This window comes from Cygnus atratus, chromosome 24, assembly GCF_013377495.2.
Source record: "Cygnus atratus isolate AKBS03 ecotype Queensland, Australia chromosome 24, CAtr_DNAZoo_HiC_assembly, whole genome shotgun sequence".
In the NCBI taxonomy this organism is placed as follows: Eukaryota; Metazoa; Chordata; class Aves; order Anseriformes; family Anatidae; genus Cygnus; species Cygnus atratus.
The window spans coordinates 100,240-121,048 of record NC_066385.1 but is presented as its reverse complement, the minus strand read 5'-3'; the positions used below and the strand labels follow the sequence as shown (position 1 = coordinate 121,048).

Genomic DNA, 20,809 nt, shown 5'->3' with positions numbered 1-20,809 from the left:
GGCAGTGCTTAAAGATTGACCAGCACTGATGGACGTCAATGCCTTCAAAAGCAGTTTTCCAGGGGACCTTGCTGACTAGTTCCCTGAGCAGCCTGAAGTCTGCTTTCCCCATATCCAGGGCTGAAGTTTTGATGGCAGTTTCCCTTCTGTCACCATAAATTCTAAACTCAAACACTTCATGGTCACTATGACCGAGACGGCCGCCAATTGCCACGTCTCCCACAAGACCCTCTCTGTTCTCCAGCAACAGATCTAGGAGGGCACCTTTCCTAGTTGGCTCCCTTAGCGCCTGCACCAAGAAGTTATAATCTAGTTCTTCATCTAGGATGAACCTGGACTTGTTTGTGTCAGCTGTGTGGTGATCCCAGTTGACATCTGGCAAGTTGAAATCCCCCATAAGGACAAGGGGAGTTCTCAAGGGATCTCAAGAGATCTCAAGGCATCTCTTAGTTCTGCAAAGAATAATTCATCAGCGTTGTCATCCTGGCCAGGTGGTCTGTAATAGACACCCACAATGACATCCCCTTTATTTATTCGTCCCTTAATCCTTACCCAGAGGCTCTCAACTTTGCCATCGCCAACTTCAAGTTCCACACAGTCCAGCCCATGCTTCACATGCATTGCCACCCCGCCTACCCTGCCTGTCCCTCCTGAAGAGCCTGTAACCATCTATTGCAACACACCAGCCACAGGACTCATCCCACCAGCTTTCACTTATGCCAATGATGGCGTAGCTGTGGGACTGGGCCAAGACTTCTAGCTCATCCATTTTATTCCTCATACTGCGTGCGTTTGTGTAGAAGCACTTCAAATGCGCCTCCCTACATGCAGCACCTTGTGGAGCCAACCGAAGGACCTCACTAGCACACAGTCCCTCTGATTCTAGCACACCATCCCTTAGCTCATCACCGGTGTGCCTGGTTTTATACCCTTCCCCTTTCGACTCTAGTTTAAAGCCCTATCTATCAGCCCTGCCAACTCCTGAGCAAAAATCCTTACCCCTCTCTGAGAGAGGCGCATCCCATCTGGTGCCAGCAGGCCTGGTGTTGCATAGACCTTCCCGTGATCGAAAAACCCAAAGTTCTGCTGGTTGCACCAGTCCCAAAGCCACATGTTAATGTGATGAGTCTGCTTGTCAGCATCAGTCCCCCCCCTATCGGAAGGACAGAGGCAAACACAACCTGTGCCCCTGATCCTTTAAGTAGTTGCCCCAAAGCCCTAAAGTCCCTTTTGATCGCTCTTGGACTTCTCATTGCTACCTCATCATTACCAGCCTGAAAGACCAGTAGCGGGTAGTAGTTGGTGGGCCGTACCAGGCGCTTGACTTTCTTAGCGAAGTCTCTCACCCGAGCCCCAGGGAGGCAACAGACTTCCCTGTGGGTTGGGTCCGGTCGGCATATCGGGCCCTCTGTCCCTTTCAAAAGGGAGTCCCCCATGATAATAACCCTTCTTTCTTTTTTGACAGAAGATGTAGCAATGCAGGGGGTAGGTTGCCTTGCCTTAGGCATCCTCTCCAACTGGGACAGGCTTTCATCTACTTCGTTGTTCTGACTGTCGTGTTCTAGACCCTCATACCTGTTATATAAGGGTAGATGGGAAGGTGAGGTGGGCAGGGACAGGGCTCGCCTACCACCCCGAACAGGAACCTGCCTCCATTCCCCCCCTTGGCATAGGTCTCCTCCTACTGCCTGGCAGGATGAGGGAACTTTTGTCTTCTGCGTAGCAGGAGACACTTGTGCTGTGGCAGGCTCGTGAGTCTGTCTCAGAGAGGGCAGAGTACACCTCCACCAGTCAATTTCCCTCTCTGACTCCCTGATGCTCCTGAGCCTGCTCACCTCCTCCCGAAGCTCCGCCACCTGGCTGAGCAGCTCTTCAACCTGGGCACACCTTCCACAGGTGTACCCCTTGCTGCTGTTGTCAGATACCAACAGAAGACTCGGGCACACCCTGCAGCCCAAGACCTAGAGGGTGGTGTGTTTCCCCGAGCCCTCCGTCTGAGTAACCACATCGGTGACTGCGACTGGAGGGGCCGCAAGAGATGCAGAGGCCGTGGTATCAACCAGGCAGAAAACCACGGCCAGGTTCCTCGCAAACAGGTTACAAGTACCGAAGGGAAGGGGCGCTGCCTGCGCGAACTGCCGCGCCCCGCCCTTCTGACGCGCCCCGCCCTGGTCGCCCGTGCTCCTTAGGGGCTGCTTTTGAACGGCCGGGGAGGGGGCGCTGCTGCCTCCGCCTACGCCTCGTCAGCGTCCCTCGCAAGGGCTGCCGGGTCCTGGCGGCTCCCTCGGCAGCTTCGAGTGGTCTCGATGCCGAAAAAAAGCCCTGCCCGCCTCGATTCCCCGCTCCGCTGCAGAACGCGTCTGCTCCGGAGCCGACCGCCTCCGGTATGAAGCTAGAAAATAATAGGGGAACTTAAGTCTGGTACCCGGTTTGCTCATAATTTTTAAAAAAGTTAATTTTGATGAAAGAAATGTTTTAAAAGAGGAAAAAAAATCCAGCACGTTTTTATGAAAGCTTTTAAATTCTTCAGCAGTAATGGATTTCTCCCATCAACAGCTGTGGGATAGCTGGGCTCTTCCTCAAAAGACCTCTAGTTATCAGAACGCATATTTTTCAGAGTCATGATGTCTAAATAGTTTTCTTCAGAATTAGTCACTAGATGACCTTTAATGTTAGTTAAAATTCTTGTGCTATGGAGATTCGCTTACTTCTGAACTTGAAGGGACTACAGCATGAGCAAAAATGTGTGCATAGAGATAGATAACGATGTGAGGGGAAAATATTGCTGCAGAGGACATATTAGCACATGGACACACCTACAACGTGAAAGTGGAGTTTATGCAGGACTTCAGGGGAAAGTACATGAGGATAAGGAATTAAGACATGAAGCAGAGGAATTATAGGAAATATACTGATGCAATTATACTGTGATACTGTATGTGTACAACAAGAGAAAAATTCTGTCAGGGAGAGCTGCTGATCCTAGCTGCAGCTGCTACTTCTGATTGGAAAGCTGCCATACTTCTAAATAGATTTCAACATTTTCCCAGGTCTCAGAAGTAATAGAAGAGGCCATTAAGAGTGGAATAGGATAATGTGGTTAGCAAAAAAATGAGAAAAAGCTATTGGAAATTCATTACTGTCTTTTGAACTGGAGGGCAGAATTTGAGACACAGTTCTAGCATTTAAATTTGTATGTGTAAAGATGAGTCAAATGACAGGATTTTTCTTTTGAAATCATTCCACAGCTGGATAGGTCAGGCTGTCCTTTATTTCCACTATTCTCACTTTTTTTTTTTTCCTGTTCACTTTTTAAAACAAACATCACTGAATTCCAGAAGGCTAGTACTAGGGAAGTACTCTCCCTGTCCTTATATTGGCATTCTTATGCTGTTTCTTTAAGCATTTACTGTCAGATGCCAAAAAAGTCGATGGGCCGTTGGTATGACTAGAATGTATGTTTGTATATCTGGCGTTTCTTTCAAGTCAGTTCTGAGAATTTTCACAACTCTGCAAGACGTCTGAAAGAATATTAGTCCACAGCCTGTACTCTTCCATTTCTACCTTTAGTCTGGAAAAAATGAATCCATTTGGTGCCTGAGTTTATTATCTTTTCATGGTCATGCTACTAAATAAGAGTATTAGCTTAAATAGGAAACCTGTTTCAGAAAGGCTGTGCACCTGCACCAGGAAAGCTTCCAGAAACATATGCTATGAGGTGATCTAAGCATGATCATTATTCAGACTGAATAGCTCCTTTAAAAGGGCCACATTTCTTGAAATTGACTCAGGTAGGAAAGTAATTCGAATAGAAAAGTAAGATTTACTTTACCATTTCAGAAAATTTTAATTGTGGCCAACAAGCTACTAAAAATGCAGTAGGTAAAAAATAAAATTTACTTTGGTATATGTATATTAAAAGTTTGGAAGGAAAAGAAACTGAAAAAGGAAGTAGAATGACTATACCTTTTTTTCCAGAATGGTGATGCTCTAAAACCATCTATTTTAAGAAAATAAATCCAGCAACAGCATTACTTCATAAACAGATGGAACGGTCAAGAAAAATTCAGAACATAGAGTAAATGTTGCTATTTTGCATTTTGGGAATAAAACAGGTAATTGCCTGTGGAACTAGTGATAGCTATCGTTCAGCAACTTTACAAAAAAAATCACAATGACCATCAGTTTTTCAGTCAAAGCAGTTGTTCAGAGTAGCTTATGTCATAAAATTCTACAGACCTGTGAAAAAATGTTTCAAGTCAAATGCAAAACCCCTTATTTAGTCCCAAAAAAGTGAGAAAAGCACAGACTAGATATTCTGAAGTCACACTAGAGGGCACTTGAGCTGTTTCTTCTAAAGTAATTAGAGGTCAGAATAGCAGGATGCTTACACAGGAGCAACAGTGGACAGAACTGAGCACTGGAATTAGTAGGATTTATAAGTATCATGTTGGGAGAGTAGTTAGTGATCTTTCCCCATTGCCTACTGTGGGCAAGTTGGTATAAATTTCCAGGTGTAATTTTTTCTTATTCGTAATATAAGCAATTAGGAGGAAAAAAATAAAGATTGCTGATAGATTGCAATAGTATTTTGTGCTTGTACATGGATAAATCACAGAAATGTGGAATATTTTAGGAGTTCAAAATGAAATCTAGTCTGAATTAGAACTAGTTGTCCAAAGAGTTCACAGAATCACGGAATCATTTAGTGTGGAAGAGACCTCCAAGATCACTTTGTCCAACCTATGACCTAACACTAACAAGTTCTCCACTAAACCATATCACTAAGCTCTACATCTAAACATCTTTCAAATACTTAAAAAAAGTAAAAAAAAAAAAAAAAAAAAAAAGTTAAAGTATAAAAAGTTGAGCTGCCCTATGGAGTCTGCTCCTGTAGTATTGCTCTTGCTCCAGTTCTGTCCTTTCCCTGTATAGTATGATGCCCTTAAAACTATTGCTATTGTAGAAATGGAACAAATGGTATTTAACAGCATTTCTATAAAGTGTCTGTAATAATCATAGAATGCTTTGGGTTTGAAGGGACATAAAGATCACCTAGTTCCAAAACCCCAGCCATAGGCAGGAACACCCACCACCAGACCAGGTTGCTCAAAGCCCCATCCAACCTGGCCTTGAACACTTCCTGGGATGGGCATCCACAGCTTCTCTGGGCAACCTGCTCTACTGCCTCACCACCCTCGTAGTAAATAATTTCTTCCTCCTATCAGTCTAAACCTACACTCTTTCAGTTTAAAGCCATTACCCCTTGTTTTGTCACTACACCCCCTGACAGGGTCCCTTTCCAGCTTTCCTGTAGGCCCCCTTTAGGTACTGGAAGGCTGCAACAAGGTCTCCCTGGAGCCTTCTTTTCTCCGGGCTGAACAACGCCAGCTCCCTCAGCCTGTCTTCGTAGGAGAGGTGCTCCAATCCTCTGATCATCCTTTTGGCTCTCCTCTCGACTTGCTCCAACAGGTCCATGTCCTTCTTTTGCTGGGGTATTCCAGGTGGGGTCTCACAAGAGCGAAGTAGAGAGGGAGAATCAACTCCCTCACCCTGCTGGCCATGCTTCTTTTGATGCAACCCAGTCTACAGTTGGCTGTCTGAGCTGCAAGTGCACTTTGCTGGCTCATGTTGAGCTTCTCATCAGCCAACACCCCCAGGTTCTTCTCACGGATGCTCAATCCATTTTCTGCCCAGACTGTTGTTGTGCACCCAGATGCAGGACCTTGCACTTGGCCTTGTTGAACCTCATGAGGTTTGCACAGGCCCATGTCTCAGACCTGTCAAGGTTGTTCTGGATGGCATCCCTTCCCATCAGTGTGTCAGCTGTACCATGCAGCTTGTTGTCAATGGCAAACTTGCTGAGGGTGCACTCAATCCCACTGCCTGTGTTACCAACAAAAATGTTACATAGCACAGTCCCAATACTAACCCCTAAGGAACCCCTTTCAGGTTTATTTTATAATAAATGAATTCAAAAATAATTTTATAAAAATAATTTTATAAAAAATAAACTTGAAGACTAAAAAGATAGTACAGGCCATCCAGTAGACCCCCATGCTTTGTAACTCATTACAGAATTTCAGAGGTTTGGGTAAAAAGTAAAAAGATATCGATCTTCTGCCAAGTTTGGAAAGCACATATAAATTTCTTTGGGTAAGGATTTAAGCTTCCACTTCTCTCATTCCTCAAGTATTCATTGTTCTTCAGAAATTAGTGGAATACAGTGGGCTGAGGCACATATCTACTCTTTACTACAGGCATATTGATCTAATCTCTGTATCCACTGTCATTAGAGTACACCAGTAGAAACCCCGATCACCTGAATCCTCCGTGTTTTTATTAGCTTTTGGAAAGCTCCTCTCTTGCAGTTTTTTTGCTGTTCAGTTGAAATCAGAACTTAGAGCATATGGGTAATAAAAATGTCAGATTGTAGTAACCCCATAAATGGTTATGGAGCTATATGCAGGAGAACCTATCTGGCTGCATGCTTAACCTTTTGGGTGCCAGGAGTTACCCCAAGGCCACAGGTAGGCCAATGCTGCTGTAGTTTGATTGCTCTGAGATAAAAACCCCTGTACTTCATTCTAAGCAGTGGTTAAAAAAAAAAAAGTCTGAAAGTGAATGGGACGTGTAAACGGGGATAAGGTTTAGTACCCTTTTACACAGAGAATTGGATAAACAAAGAGGAAGGATTTACTTTTGTTGCCTTCTTGTCTCTTTTTTTAAAACCAGCAACTTATTTTTACCAAGCTGAAACAATTAATGTAGTCCCACAAATGCCACCAGACAGAACAATAATTACTGTAATTTCACAAGACGTTTCTCTATATATTTTTCCTTGACTGTTTTGCTCTGTAATTGTACATAACCAGGTATAAAGTTTCTTGTTCCAGAAGACTGTGATCATCTCTTGGCACACTTGTATCACACTTACTAATTTCTAGAATTTATAGTTGAATATGATTGTCATATTCATTTGTGGTCAGTTAGGAACCAGATATCAGAGCTATGTAATCAAGTTCCTCAAATGTACAGCCTACAGAATACTCAGCCACAGGAGTCAGATATTTTCATTAACTCATCTCAACTTATAAAGTACTGGTTATTATTCACTGTTACTGTATTATTATATTGTGTTGATTTATTATATTACTGGACAACTCATGCCATCTGCTTGGGAAAGGGAACTTACCTTTTAGGATTTAATAGTGTTTACCTCTCTAGTGGGAGTTTTCTTTGTCTCTTATGTATGGTACTGTTTCCCTAAGCTGTGTAGCTGAAGAAAACAAGATAAATCTAAACAAAGATCCGTGATAAGTTATTAGAAGGTCTTTTTCCTTGATTATTTTTTTCGCAGTAAAATAAGCTGCATCAATTATCAGTACTTCTTACTGCATACAGGGAAGAATCAAATGAAGTAAATTAAATGGCAGTAAATCTTGTGTTAGCTGATGTTTTCTTTGACAGATGGGTAATGTAATGGAGTCTCTGTAATAAATTTATTGATGACATCAAGGTGCAAAAGGCTGCCAGAATAGTGGAAGACAGAAGTAGAATTGCTGGCAGATTAGGGGAAACCTCTAAAAGAATAGTTGTAACTTTAAAGTGACATGAGGGAATTATTTATTTGTTTATTTATTTTGGAATAAGCATCATAGCATCATCACACACTCAGGATTGGAAATAAATGTCTAGGTAAAATCTGTAGTGAAGAATCAGGGAAAAACTGCAAACTGAGCAGAAAATCTTGTAGGGAAGGAGGCATACGTACTGCTTATTATGGACAGATCACAGTTTGTAAGATGAGCATGATCATTAATACTCATACAGCCTTTCCTGGGTTCTGCTTCCCAGGAAAGATGGGGACTACTCGGGAACAGCCCAGACCAAGTTTCATCTCTCTTATTCCTCTTCTGAATTGTAAATATAAGATAACTCCAGAACATTTCCTTTATATGTCCTACATATGTATCAAATTGTTTCTCTGTGAACTCTGCAAACAAATACTGCAAAGAACATTAATATGGTGCAGCCCAGATGGAGTGGTATCTGACTCTGAATGTAGACAAAAAATACACAAATGACAAAAGTAGGAGGAATATAGAAGCTTACTTCCTCATAGCACTGTGCTCAAAATAGTGCTTTCTGTCTTTTTTTCTAGTAGTCTTGTTTCAGTTACTTAGAAATGTAGGAAGCCTAAATTCATTTCACCAATTCTTACAGCTAGCAGTCGAAGGCCTTTTTCACAGGTGTCTTCTGCATTTCTGTACTAGTTAGATAACTTTTTGTGGATGCTTGTTCAAGGTGGTGATTCAGAATGCCTTTGAGAACATGACTTTGTTTGTGGTATTGTTTGAAATCACAGGATTTCTCTTGCTGCTGATGTTGGCTCATATCTGGTTTTCTTTTTGACTTTCACAGGTCCTTGAGAATTAAGCATTTCTGGCTATTGCCCTGGAATTTGAGATGTTATGGGAGAGTCACTGTTCCCAGATCACCACCAGTTTATCTTTCTACTCACATTTATGTTGAGTGTTTATGTGCCTGTCTTTTGTATACTTCACAGATGTGCCTTGTTGCAAACAGTTCAGTAGATACAGGTCAGTCTTTTGTCTGACTTAATATGCTGTTTTAATGCTTTTAAGGTAAAGATGTTTTTTAGTGGTGAAATTGGGACCATCTATCATCCTTTCCTGACCTGACTACACAAGTGATGACTGCCTGCTTCTCTTGATCCTGTACAGGGAAGGACATAGATAACCCATCTGAACTGTGCTTATTACTGAACATTTTGAGTTATTTTTTTTCTGAGCAGTAACTTGGGTGTTGTTTTTTTTTTTGGTGATCTCCCTGAATTCTAGATTTAGCTCTGCTATATCTCGGTGGAACCTTAAAGTTTTATGGTTGGACTAGATGATCTTGTAGATCCTTTCCAGCATTGTGTTCCTGTGATTCCATGAGAGGTGTTCTTTGGTGAAACTGTTGATCATCGTTTAAGTGTGTATTGTATCCTGCTCAAGAAGCAGCTTTCATATAATGATACCTTGTATAGCAAATGTTTTTAAAACAGTATCCTCTATTTTGTAGGATTTGTTTCTTTCAGGATAACAGGGCCCTCCTATATTTGCAGGGGTTAGGGATTTTTGCTCTTTACAAGAGTTGCAAAGTGTTTACTAAGAATGTAGCTTCCAGTTTAGGCAGGGATACAGTAAAAAGAACCTTGCAACTGAATTTAAGATCCTCCATGGAGGAAAAAATGTCTGGAAGCAGCTTAGTTCTTTGCATTGAACTGTTCAAGTTGAACTTCCAAGTTTCTAATCAAATTCTGAAACCAGATGGAGGGAAAATATGAGGAGTAATACAAAAAGTATGTTGCAGAGAAGATCAAATGGAAGAAAGAAGATGAAAATATTCTCAATTGACTGCAGAGTTCCTTCACAAACAGCTTTATAGGAGCATAACCCTGTTCATAGTGCACCTTTATTTCGTCTGGAGGTGTACATATGAAACAAAATAGCTTTGTGCAGTTGGAGGGAATGCATTGCAATGTTGCTCATGTCAGCATTGAACAGCTCTTTTTTTTTTTTTTTTTTTGTGTGTGTGTGTGTGTGTTACTGATTTAGATACAGTTAACTAACAGGCTTTCTGTGATCTCTGAAGGCTTTGTTTACGGTATCCAGCTGAGAAAAACAAGAATCGAAAGCAAGTGTCTCCTCTGCTGGTAATTTTTTTTTTAAAATTTTACTTTGAAGCAGTAGAATGACTGCTGTGCTCTTGTATGGAAGAGCAAGAGTTAGGAGATCCAACAGTTCAAGAAAGAGAAGGAAAAAAAAATGAAATCACTCAAACGAACAAGATGTGTCCTTATTCAGAGAACGGGAATACCATTCTTTCCTTCTTTGGGGAATACATGAGCAGAAAAATGAACTGAGAGACAATAACATGAGTGTCGTCAAAGTATTCCAAAAAATAGCTGAGACTTGTGCAGATGCCAAGTCTAACTTTGGCTGATTCTCTTTTAGGAATTTTGTAGAGCAATTTTCTGAATTCTATTAATACAACATGCAAATATACTTCAGACACTCTGGGTCTGCGCTGTGGGAGTAAAGTGTTTCTTGGTGATTTTCAGAGGCCAAGAACATGTATGTTTTTTGAAACACAAACTTTAATCATATATGTGAATTGAAGATGGTTAAATGTTACAGCACAGGGAAAGAATCACACAGAATCACAGAATGTTAGGGATTGGAAGGGACCTTGAAAGATCATCTAGTCCAATCCCGAAAGGGGTTGTGAAAGGGGAGTGAAAAGAATATATTGCATAAGTAGAACCAAATGTCAGACTTACAAATAATAAAATGATGAATATTGGTACTTTTTTGGACTACATGCCACAGTCGTGGACAGTAGCAAGTACCTTTGCTGCCTCTGTATCCAGGATTCAGAGTTTTTTATAAGCTAGTGTTCTGCCACTATTTGTATCATAACAGCACGCACCATGGTTTGTGCTGCCAGCAATGTGAATGCTGGCATTCACCATTTAAAATAGCAAAAGGTTGCCCCATCAAACACTATCATTTGTTGATAACACATTATACGTTATCATTCTTAACATACCAACTGATATGGTTTAAGGTGGTTAACAGCATATGTATCAAAGATATGGCAGGATGTAAGACCTGTGATACATGCTAATTATGATATATGACATATATGATAATGGATGATTGTAATGATACATGCCATGACAGGAAACATCACGAGAGGTGATATGTCCGTGTCTTGTGGTTGATTACTTTCTGCAGCATTTTACTTCCTGTTGTGGTAGGTGTGTGTTATGGAAGTGAACATACATTGCTGTGTTCTTCTTTGTAATCCATAATGAACTCTTTCCAGTGTTGAGGTGAATTTGTCTTCCCAAACATGAATTTGGGAATATATCCTCAAGCCTCAGTTCAGTTATGAAAACATGGTATTTTTGGTCATGTAATGAATAATATTGTATTCTAATTGCTTTCACTCTAAGCGTGTTCCAGAAGACAAAGATTTGTCTGAATATCTTTGATCTGTGAGTTCCAGAGGCTAATCAAATCTGTTATTGTGGGATTATGCCCATAACTTAATAAATGATAAATTGCAGTTGACTCTTGGTGACCCCAAAGCTGTCTTGATTAGGATAATTTAATATTTCAGTTGTTGGTTAGAATCTTGTTTCCTGCTGTATTCTTTGTTATTCTTCGTTTTTCATAGATTCTGAGATTTGATGGTAATTTTTTCTGCCTTCCCCCCCCACCCCCCCTTTCTGTAAAAGCATAAGAATTAGTTCTTTATTGAGTGGCAAAATACATGCTGTTGATTGGGTTATTCAGATCTCATAGATCTGAGACCCGTAGGTGTTTTACTATGTTCTTTTGTTTGGGGCTTAAATTGTATCCAGAGCTTTACCAGCTATTAAACAAGAATGTACACCAGCTTTTTTCCTTCTGTAAGTATCTGGTTTTGGCCAGAGTTGGAAACGGGACTAGTGAATCCTTTGTTCTGAGTACAACAATGTTGTTCTTTTTAATGGTCTAAACATTCTAGCAATAAACCCAAAACTTCAGTTGCACTGGCACTACGGCCAGCATGGAAGTTTCATAGAGGATTCTTCTTTCAGTTAAATCAGAGTTATATTTCTATTTTCTTTCTGCTATGGATATTATTTAACTTCAAGCAATTGCATTTTTCTCAGGAAAAGATATTGTATTTGAGTCCATCAGATGTGAAGAGGTGGTGCATTTGCATCTCATGGTGCCCAGTTTATATAAAATGGGGTCCTCAGTTGTGCTGGAATATGTTTGAGTGGATGAATAAAATCACCTCTTGGTATTATCATGAGTAGATGTTTGTTTTCAAGGGTGTAATGAAAAAAAATCTTTTAGAGTGGTGAGTATATTAAAAATGTACGTTTCTCTGAAAAAGGAGAAAAAAATATTTAATGCTCTGGAAGTTGATTTATATTCATGGTCCTTTCATCCAATGTAGAATAAGTGAGATGTATTAGTGGAACTAACTGCCTGAGTAAATTCTTTTAAGTAGCCATTGAGCTTTTACAGTTTTCACATGTTACTTATCTAGGGGTATAAAAATAGCCCATAGGGATATTGCCAAGTCATACTAACCAGCCTCAAGACCTCTGTGTAAGAATCCTCTCACGTTCACTTGTTCTCTTTGACAGTGAGAATATTGTTGGCTACACAGAGACATTCTCTGTGTGGTTAGAGCTGGCATGGTATGCTGAGGGCATTTTTTCTCCTCCAGGATAGCTCATTTTAGAGCTGGCAGTTTGGATAGTGTGGTCCAATACAAGATGCTGAAATGTTTATTTGATTCCTTGTTCATTCTCTTCTCCTGAAAGAGCATAACTCCCTCTCTTAAATTTATGCAAAAGGAAGAGGCTAAACAGAGGCTTAGATACTTTAATAGTAATACCAAAATCCTTTTTAGGGTCTAAAAGGTGAAGAAATCGTTTTTGACAAGCATAACAAGGTTATTGGTTTCGCTGCTATTGGCTCAAATGTCCTCTATTTTTTGTCTTGGTTTTCTTTTAATTCCTTCTTCCACCGCCATAAAATCAACCATTGTTCCCATGGATCTTTAAGTTCAGCACCTCTTTCTAGGGCTGGGTTTTGCACAAAGGCACCATCATCATCAGCTTCCTAGTTTTTGAGAAAAGTGGTCTCAGCTGTATAGTTACTACTTCAAAATACACCTCAGATAAAGTCTAAGCCATTGTTTGTAACATAAGTTAACATGATTTATCATGGAGAAACACCATGCCATTCTGCTTATTCCATCACACTGAGAAAATAAATATGAGACATTTCAGTTTGACCTCTGATTTAGAAATAAAGTGAATTTAAACACTGAGAATAAACATAAAATGAAGGACATGCATTTTGAGAACTAATAACTCATTCCTACATACTCTGGCTTTTTATCTTTCACCGTTGAATAAATTCTGGCTTATGAAGAACATTTTGTTCATTCATGGCAAAAGTAGGAATGAAAGTAATTAGCACTGCATCTAACAGTAATTTAACAATAATACTGAATTAGTTTATAACAATAATACTGAATTAGCATTACCCGTGGTCAGTGGCAGATAAAGAGGTTTTTCCAGATCATTTCATATTGCAGTTTCTCACATTTTATAGTTTCTAAAGGGCTTTTGGTAACATTCCAGTAAACAGAGTATGAGGAAAAGCTCAATAATGGTGTCTTCTGAGGCAGAAAGGATATTCGTAAACATGCTATCACAAGGAGACTGTAAGAATGTATTTTTAATGAACTTCTAACCATGTGTGTGTCATGCTTTCAGACATAAATAATTATTTCTGTGTTATGTGAATGTGTGCATATAGCAACTCTGCTATTCAGAGCAATTTGGAACAGGAAGACCGAAAATTGATAAAACTCAGATGAAGGGGCTACAACACCTATGGTAGGTACACCAAGATACAACACTATGCAACTGGCAAAGTAGTCTTTGGGCAAATTGAAGGCAAAGGCAAAAATGCCTGTGAGGGTAGAAATGTTTTGAGGGAGAAGTGTTATACAGGTATGTTTACTTAAGTGGCATCTATGCAAATAGAATGATTCCAAACCACTCTAATGCAATAAGAAAGGGAAAACCAAAAGGGGGAAGGAAAAAACCCCACTGTTTGGAAGTGTTGTTCTAGACCAATTGGTGAGAAGAAATGCAGCAGGCTAGGTTTAAGTACTGGAAATAAGGAAGGCAAAATCTATGATGAGCTGAATTGTAGCTAAGGAAGTTGTGTTTCTGCATTTGCTGTCTCATTGCTTCTTGTTGGCAGACATCAGTTAAAGCATTGTACCATTTTGTTTTCTGTCTGTTCACAGTGGAACAACTTGTGGCCTAAGCTGGGTATCAGAGCTAAGTCTTTCTGACGTACCTGAGAAGACATCAAAGGAACCATTAGTACCACTACAGAATTGTAAGTTGGGATGGACATAAATTCTTTCCCCCCCAGCCTATATGCTGTGTGATTCCTGAGAGTGCAAAAAAGGGATGTAGCTGTACATTAGCTGTTCCAGCATAACTCTGCAGTGAACGGAAAGCAAATCTAAATCTGGAAGTAAAATGTGAGCACAGATGGAAATGTTTGTGGATATGAAAGTATTTACGTGGCAGAATGGGTATGCCTGGCATCCAAATCAATTCACTCACTGAGTTCCATTTTACCTAGTAATAGTGGCCCTGTACTCTTGGTACTTCCTTGTGGTAGTCTTGACCACAACAGCCTGTCTCTTCATCTTTTTTTCTTCACTGTGGAAGCCACTGTATATTGGCCAACAGTCACTTCCCTCAGCCTGTTGGTGATGCTCTGGCTAGTGCAGCACAGTAGAGATGCTTCCAATCTCATGCTGTATTTGCTCTTTCTGACTTCCAGTCCCTACATGTTTACGTCTCCTGTTTGAGCACTGAATGAGCAGTACAATCTTTTTAGCTAAATATTTCCTAAGGGCTCTTGAAAGTCAAAATCTAAGGGGTCAGGAGGAAAAATGTTTCGAGGAGCAGGTTAAGTGATAGCTTCCTCTTCTAGTGTCCACATGTACCTCCTTTTTCTTTGTTTTCTTTTTCAGGACTGTCATGATATGTGGGTTAAACAGAGCTGAACCAAATGACTGGTGTTAGAGATCGTGATCATGACTGCATGTTTGCATGATGCTCAGTTCTTCCTGCTGAAGTCCTTTTGGAGTGTTACTTCCAGTGAATAGACCATTCACTCTGCAAAATGCAGTCATAGCATGATGTATTTTTTTTGATGTCTTCTTGTAAACCTTCTGTTACAGGCATACCACAGGCACACCCTTCAGGAGTGTTGGTTAGTGCAGTACTTTGTCTAAACATTTTCCCACTGGATCCAATCCAGTCTGGGATTGCAACTGTCGTGAGAAGGCAACAAATCATTCTGAGAAGCATCTAAATTTGCACCCATTGGTCAGAACAATGTTTATGAACAGCCAGAGCCACATGACAGAGGAGAGGGTACTCTTGAACCCTGCTAGTAATATGTGCTAAAAAAGTACCAGAGCTCCCATTTTTTTTGTATGAGTAAACCACAGAACTACATTTTTCTTGTTTGAACAACCCCTGGCAGAATGTCATGGGAAAAAACGCCAGGAAAGCAACAGGAGTCAGCCCAGAAACATTTTCGATGCTCATAATTACTTTATTTCTTATAACAAACAACAACACAAACAAATCAACAAACAGCCTTTTCAGAAACGTGCATATTCTTTGAAAGAGTATTTCAGGGCATTACAGTGATTGAGACATAGTACCTATGTGAAAAATGCAGGTAGGAAACTGTAAAGAGTAAAATAAATGCCACGTGTATACAATTTTTTTTGCTCATTTTCAGTCCTATCTCAAAAAAAAAACAAAACAAAAAACACCCCGCAACATAAATCATTGTTTACTTTTTATATAGTCACCTTTGTATCTTATTCCTACAAGATACTTGAAAAGGATCGGTCTTGCAAAGAGTTGTATTTAGCATTTTTTTCTCTCAAGCAACCAGAGAAAATGAACAAGGAGGTCTCCTATCTCCTTGGGCTGCTTTGAACACTCTAGAGCGTTGCTTCTGTCCTCCATTTCTAGGTTGATTATAATTTAATGTTGTTGGTGACGCTATCTTCCAATTTCAGAAAGATGTATCTTAATTAGATGGAAAGTTGTGCATTTGTCAGTAGCCGTGAGCTTATACAGCAGTCTGCTACTGCTGGAATTGCTGGCCTTAACTTTTATAGTGCCATTCTCCTTGTGCTGACTCTGGAAGTTGTAGTCAGAATAACTGATCCAACTTACAACATAGCAGAAAGCCTTTAAGATTTTTCAGAACTTTCTCCACACGGTTTTCCCTCCTGTGCAGGAAACAAAGAGGAAGCATGAAGACTTCAGCAGAAGGATGCCAAGTTTACTTGCAAGTAAATGAAACATTTTTTTTCCTTCATGTGTCAGCAATTAGTCATACTTACCTGGCAAGGAAGAAGGTGATATTATCTGTTATAGATGGCTTTCTTGCATCAGCTGGTAGCTAGCAGTCTTGTGGCAAAATCTTGCTGCTTGTTTTCTGTTTTCTTGAGTAGCTTTTACAGTTCAGTGATACATTAGCGTGCAGTAATTTGAGTACTGCTGTTGGCAAATTAGGTGGCAAGAGATGCATATTAGGTAACTGTTGAAAATGGTGTTAGTGTGCAACTGTTCTGAGTGTAGCTTATCTATTAACTTGCTTCAGACATCTGAAAAATGGTTTGTTTCAGGATAACAATAGCCCTTGCAAAATTTTCTGTGTTTTGCTTCGTTAATCTGCTTTGGGAGCACACTTTGAAAGAGAACTTGTCTTTCTAGGTTGAGAGAACTGGACTTCCATCATTAGTCAGTAAACGGTCCTAGTTTAGAAGAGCATTTTCCCATTAGATACTGCCTTACATCACCAAAATTTATTACTAACGTACTAAAATCTCTTTGCTCTTTTCTGTTTTTTTTTTTTTTTTTTTTTTTCTTTTATAAGCTTAGGAACTAGTGGAGGACAACAGACTTCTGACACATTTTTCACATTCTTGTCACCATCAATTCTTCATCTTACCTAATTACTTACAGCTGTTCTGGTTCAGAATGTTTTTTAACCTAAGCCTCTAGTTTTACTGTTTCAAGTTTGTTAATTATATTTATGGCTAACATTTCTTATAATCAGTGTCAATTAACAAAAAAGCTATTGATAAATTCCTATAAATTTTTTCTGGTCAGTTTTTGATTGCCTTAATAGGAAGTTGTTTTTCACAACTTCCTGAAAAGTATTGCTAACTTGGTATGGGAAAATTGAATAACAACTTGGATCTTACAGTGCTAGGTTTGGCATAGTGAACATTGTCTAGTGACTTGAACACACTTTTTCATTGTTTACCTATTCAACTGATCATTCCTACCCCCTCCCCCCAACTGCCCCCTTAGAGTTTAGTGCAGTCTATTCTCCTTTAAAATACCATCCCATAGTGTCTAAAGACTCAGTGTGCATGTTTTCAGAAGCTTGAGTTCCAGTCTGCGTGAAGAACCTATAACTAAAGCAGTCATACATGGATGATGCACTGACATGAACGCTTTCTCCCACCTCATTTTTTCCTGTGCATCATAGACTCATTTAGGTTGGAAAAGACATCTAAGATCATCTAGTCCAACCTTTAATCTAGCACTGCCAAGTCCACCGTTAAACCATGTCACTAAGCTCTATGTCTACATGTTTTTTGAATACCTCCAGGGATGGTGACTCAACCACTTCCCTGGGCAGCCTGTTCCAGTGCTTCACAACCCTTTCAGTGAAGAAATCTTTCCTAATATCCAACCTAAACCTCCCCTGGCACAACTTGAGGCCATTTCCTCTTGACCTATCATTGTTGCTTGGGAGAAGAGACCAATCCCCACCTTGCTATAGGCTCCTTTAAGTTAATTGTAGAGTGTGTTAAGGTCTCTCCTGAGCCTCCTTTTCTCCAGGGTAAACAACCACAGCTCCCTCAGCTGTTCTCCATAAGGCTTGTTCTCTAGACATTTACTAGCTTTGTTGCCCTCCTTTGGACATGCTCCTGCACCTCGATGGCCCTCTTCTAGTGATGGGTGCCAAACTGAGCACTGTTTGTGAGGTGCAGCATCACCAGAGCTAAGTACAGGGTGACGATCACTTCTCTAGTCCTGCTGGCCACACTATTTCTGATACAAGGCAGGATGTTGCTGGCCTTCTTGTGAATCACCACTAGGTGAGTGACAAGTTTGAAAAAGAAATATTGGTGGATTTTGTGCTCTAAGTCTGGCAGGCAGTATTTTATTTAAAAGTAATTCTTTAAAAGAAAAAGCTATATGCATTTTTAGCAGTAATCCATTTAACTGTTTTAGGTGTGGACATTTTTGAGGGGATTTTTTCTTCTTTTGGTGTAAAGCAAGAGATTTCTTCTCTAGAACAATTCAGTACAAACACAGCAAAAAAACCTCCTGCCCCATCCTGGTGACTTTAATTGTATTCAGAATGTAGCATCCCGATCACTTGAACAACAGGTAGCAAAATGATGGCTTTCCTGATCAAAGGTTGTAGTGGTTTTACCCAGCCGGGCAGCTGAGCTCCACCACAACTGCTTTCTCACTTCCCCTCCTAAAAGGGAAAGGGGGAGAAAATACAATGAAAATGATGCAAGGGTTGAAATAAGGACAGGGAGATCACTCAATAGTTATCATCATGGGCAAAACAGACTCAGCATAGGTAGATTAATATAATTTATTACCTATTGCTAACAAGCTAGAGCAGTGAGAAACTAAAAACAAACTAAAGGCACCTTCCCCTCATCTGCCTTCTTCTACGTCCTCCCCCTGAGCAGCACAGGGGAATGGAGGCTGTGGTCAGTCCCTAATGCTTTGTTTCTGCTGCTCCTTCATGGTCACTCTCTGCCACTGCTCCAGTGTGGGGTCCCTCCCATGGGATGCCATCCTTCCCGAACTGATCCTGCATGGGCTTCCCACAGGCAGCAGCTCTTCAAGAACTGCTCCACTATGGGTCTGTACCATGTGGAGGCTCTCCATGGGCTGCAGCCTCCTTCAGGTCAGATCTGCCTGCTCCAACGTAGGCTCCTCCACAGGCTGTGGTGTGGAGATCTGCTCCGCTGTGTTACCCCATGGGCTGCAGGGGGACAGCCTGCTTCACCATGGTCCAGGAAAACTTCTGCTCTGGCACCTGGAGCCCCTCCTACACTGACCTTGGTGTCTGCAGGGGCTGTTTCTCACTCCTTGTTCTCCCAGATGTTGTGGTGTGGCAGGCTTTTTCCCTCCTTAAATCTGCTCTCACAGAGGTGCAAACAAAATTGCTTATTGGCTCAGCTCTGGCCAGCAGCAGGTCCCTTTTGGAGCCAGCTGAAACTGGCCCTTATCTAACATGGGGCAGCTTATGGATTCTTTTCACAGTGGCCACTCTTGCAGCCCTCCACTACCAAAACGTTGCCATGTAAACCCAACACAAAGGTGCACAGTAAAACTTGGTAGCTTCTTCATTCCTCTTAATTTCTTAGGGAGTTCTTGTCTTCTGTTGTCATACTTGGGATGTTGTCTTCTGTTCTGTGCTGCATGTGAACCTTACCTTTGTTTGAGTCAAGGAAATACCAAAAACTATCAACTGGTTGGGCTGAGGAAGGCAGATCTCTGAACATTAGCATTAAGGATGTGCAGCCAAGGTCACCACTGTTTTAAACCATTTTGAAGTTGTTTTGCTCTTTAACACCAACCTAAGCAGAGGAGCATCCGTTTTTCCAGTGAGATGTTGGTCCTGTTATAATTCTCTTATGCTTTTTAAAACCACTGAGTACTGCCTCCTGGCCAGATTGGAAGTTGGATAGTTCTGTCTTGTATTTTCTTAATTTCAAGTCCCTCTACTGACTGCTGCTTCCAGGTGTTATGCTGGATAGCTTTCTTTAAACTGCTTTATAATAGTTCTTCTATATTTTCTTCCACTGTGGGCAGTGACATTCAATCTTCCTTAGTTCTTGCTAGCTTCGTTTTATATAGCAGCTTGGATGAAGGGTCCTACTGAAATGTTAATGTGCAATCTTCAGTGGTTGTACAGATCGAGTGCTGGAATTCAAGATTGTGTCAGGACAAATGATTGTTATAATGCTGGAGATACCTTGCCAGAGTAGCCTATTTGTAGGAATATAGAAACTGATTTTTCTAGAGCTAAGAATACATAGTAATTTCATCATAGAATCATCACAGAATGGCTTGGGTTGGAAGGGACCTCATCTCATTCCAGAGATGATCTTCCGAGGGAAGATCATCTCAATCATCTCATTCCAACCCTCCTGCTATGGGCAGGGATGCCACCCCCTAGATCAGGTTGCCCAGGGTTTCAACACCTTCAGGGATGGGGCATCCACAGTTTCTCTGGTCAACCTGCTCCAGTGCTTCACCACCCTCTGAGTGAAGAATTTCCTCCTAACCTCTAATCTAAGTCTCCCCTCTTTTAGTTTAAAGCCACTCCCCCAATTTCAAGCCCTACAAGCAAGCTCCCTGGCAGTGGTTTTAGTTGCTCTAATGAAAGATGTTGCTTATTAAAGAAAGGCTTGTAAGGGTGCAGCATCTACGGTGCTTCCCTTTAATCACATTTGAACACTTGATTAGATAATCAAGAAGCATTGTTATGTAAGGGATGAAAGGAACCATTTGGAGAAGGCGTGTAACTAGGCTCTTCCTCTGTCAATGTCAAAACTTCCTATCTGTATTGCAATTGAAATGAAAGCAATCAGGGCAAGGCCCAACAACGTATAACTTGCTTGCAGGACTGAGCATTACAATGGGCTTTTGGCATTCCAGGTTTTTGGCATCAGCTCAGCAGTGGGAATGATTACGTACCCAGTAAGATTTCAGACACATCAAAACAAAACCTGAAAATCACCACCAAAACAAAACTGTAATAACAGTGGTGACAAGAGGATGAGTTCCATGTTAGGGGATGGAAACTGATTATGGTTTTTGTAGCTCTAAGTCTGGAATACCAGATTCTGCAATTAATGCTGGGATCAAGATCCAAGTGTGAATGCACCAAACTGTCCTTTTCACGCTTCTTCCATCCTCCCTTTTGGGACCTTTTTAATTATTAGGCAAGAAACATTAGTAATAACATATTTCACTGTCATGTATTTTTAACCAATAGTCTAGTTTCAGTCTTGGAAGCACAAAATTAAAATCAGCTGAAGTGGTAAATGTGGA

General features: G+C 40.7%; 1 long non-coding RNA gene across 2 annotated transcripts in view; it reads left to right on the top strand.

The window, feature by feature from the left end:
- LOC118255307 (uncharacterized) overlaps positions 1–20,809 on the top strand; it is a 50,365-nt gene that overhangs the window by 6,721 nt on the left and 22,835 nt on the right. For both annotated transcript variants that reach the window (XR_007709125.1, XR_004780926.2), the window contains exon 3: positions 13,906–14,000. This is a non-coding gene — a long non-coding RNA (uncharacterized LOC118255307). The remainder of the gene's footprint in view (positions 1–13,905; positions 14,001–20,809) is intronic.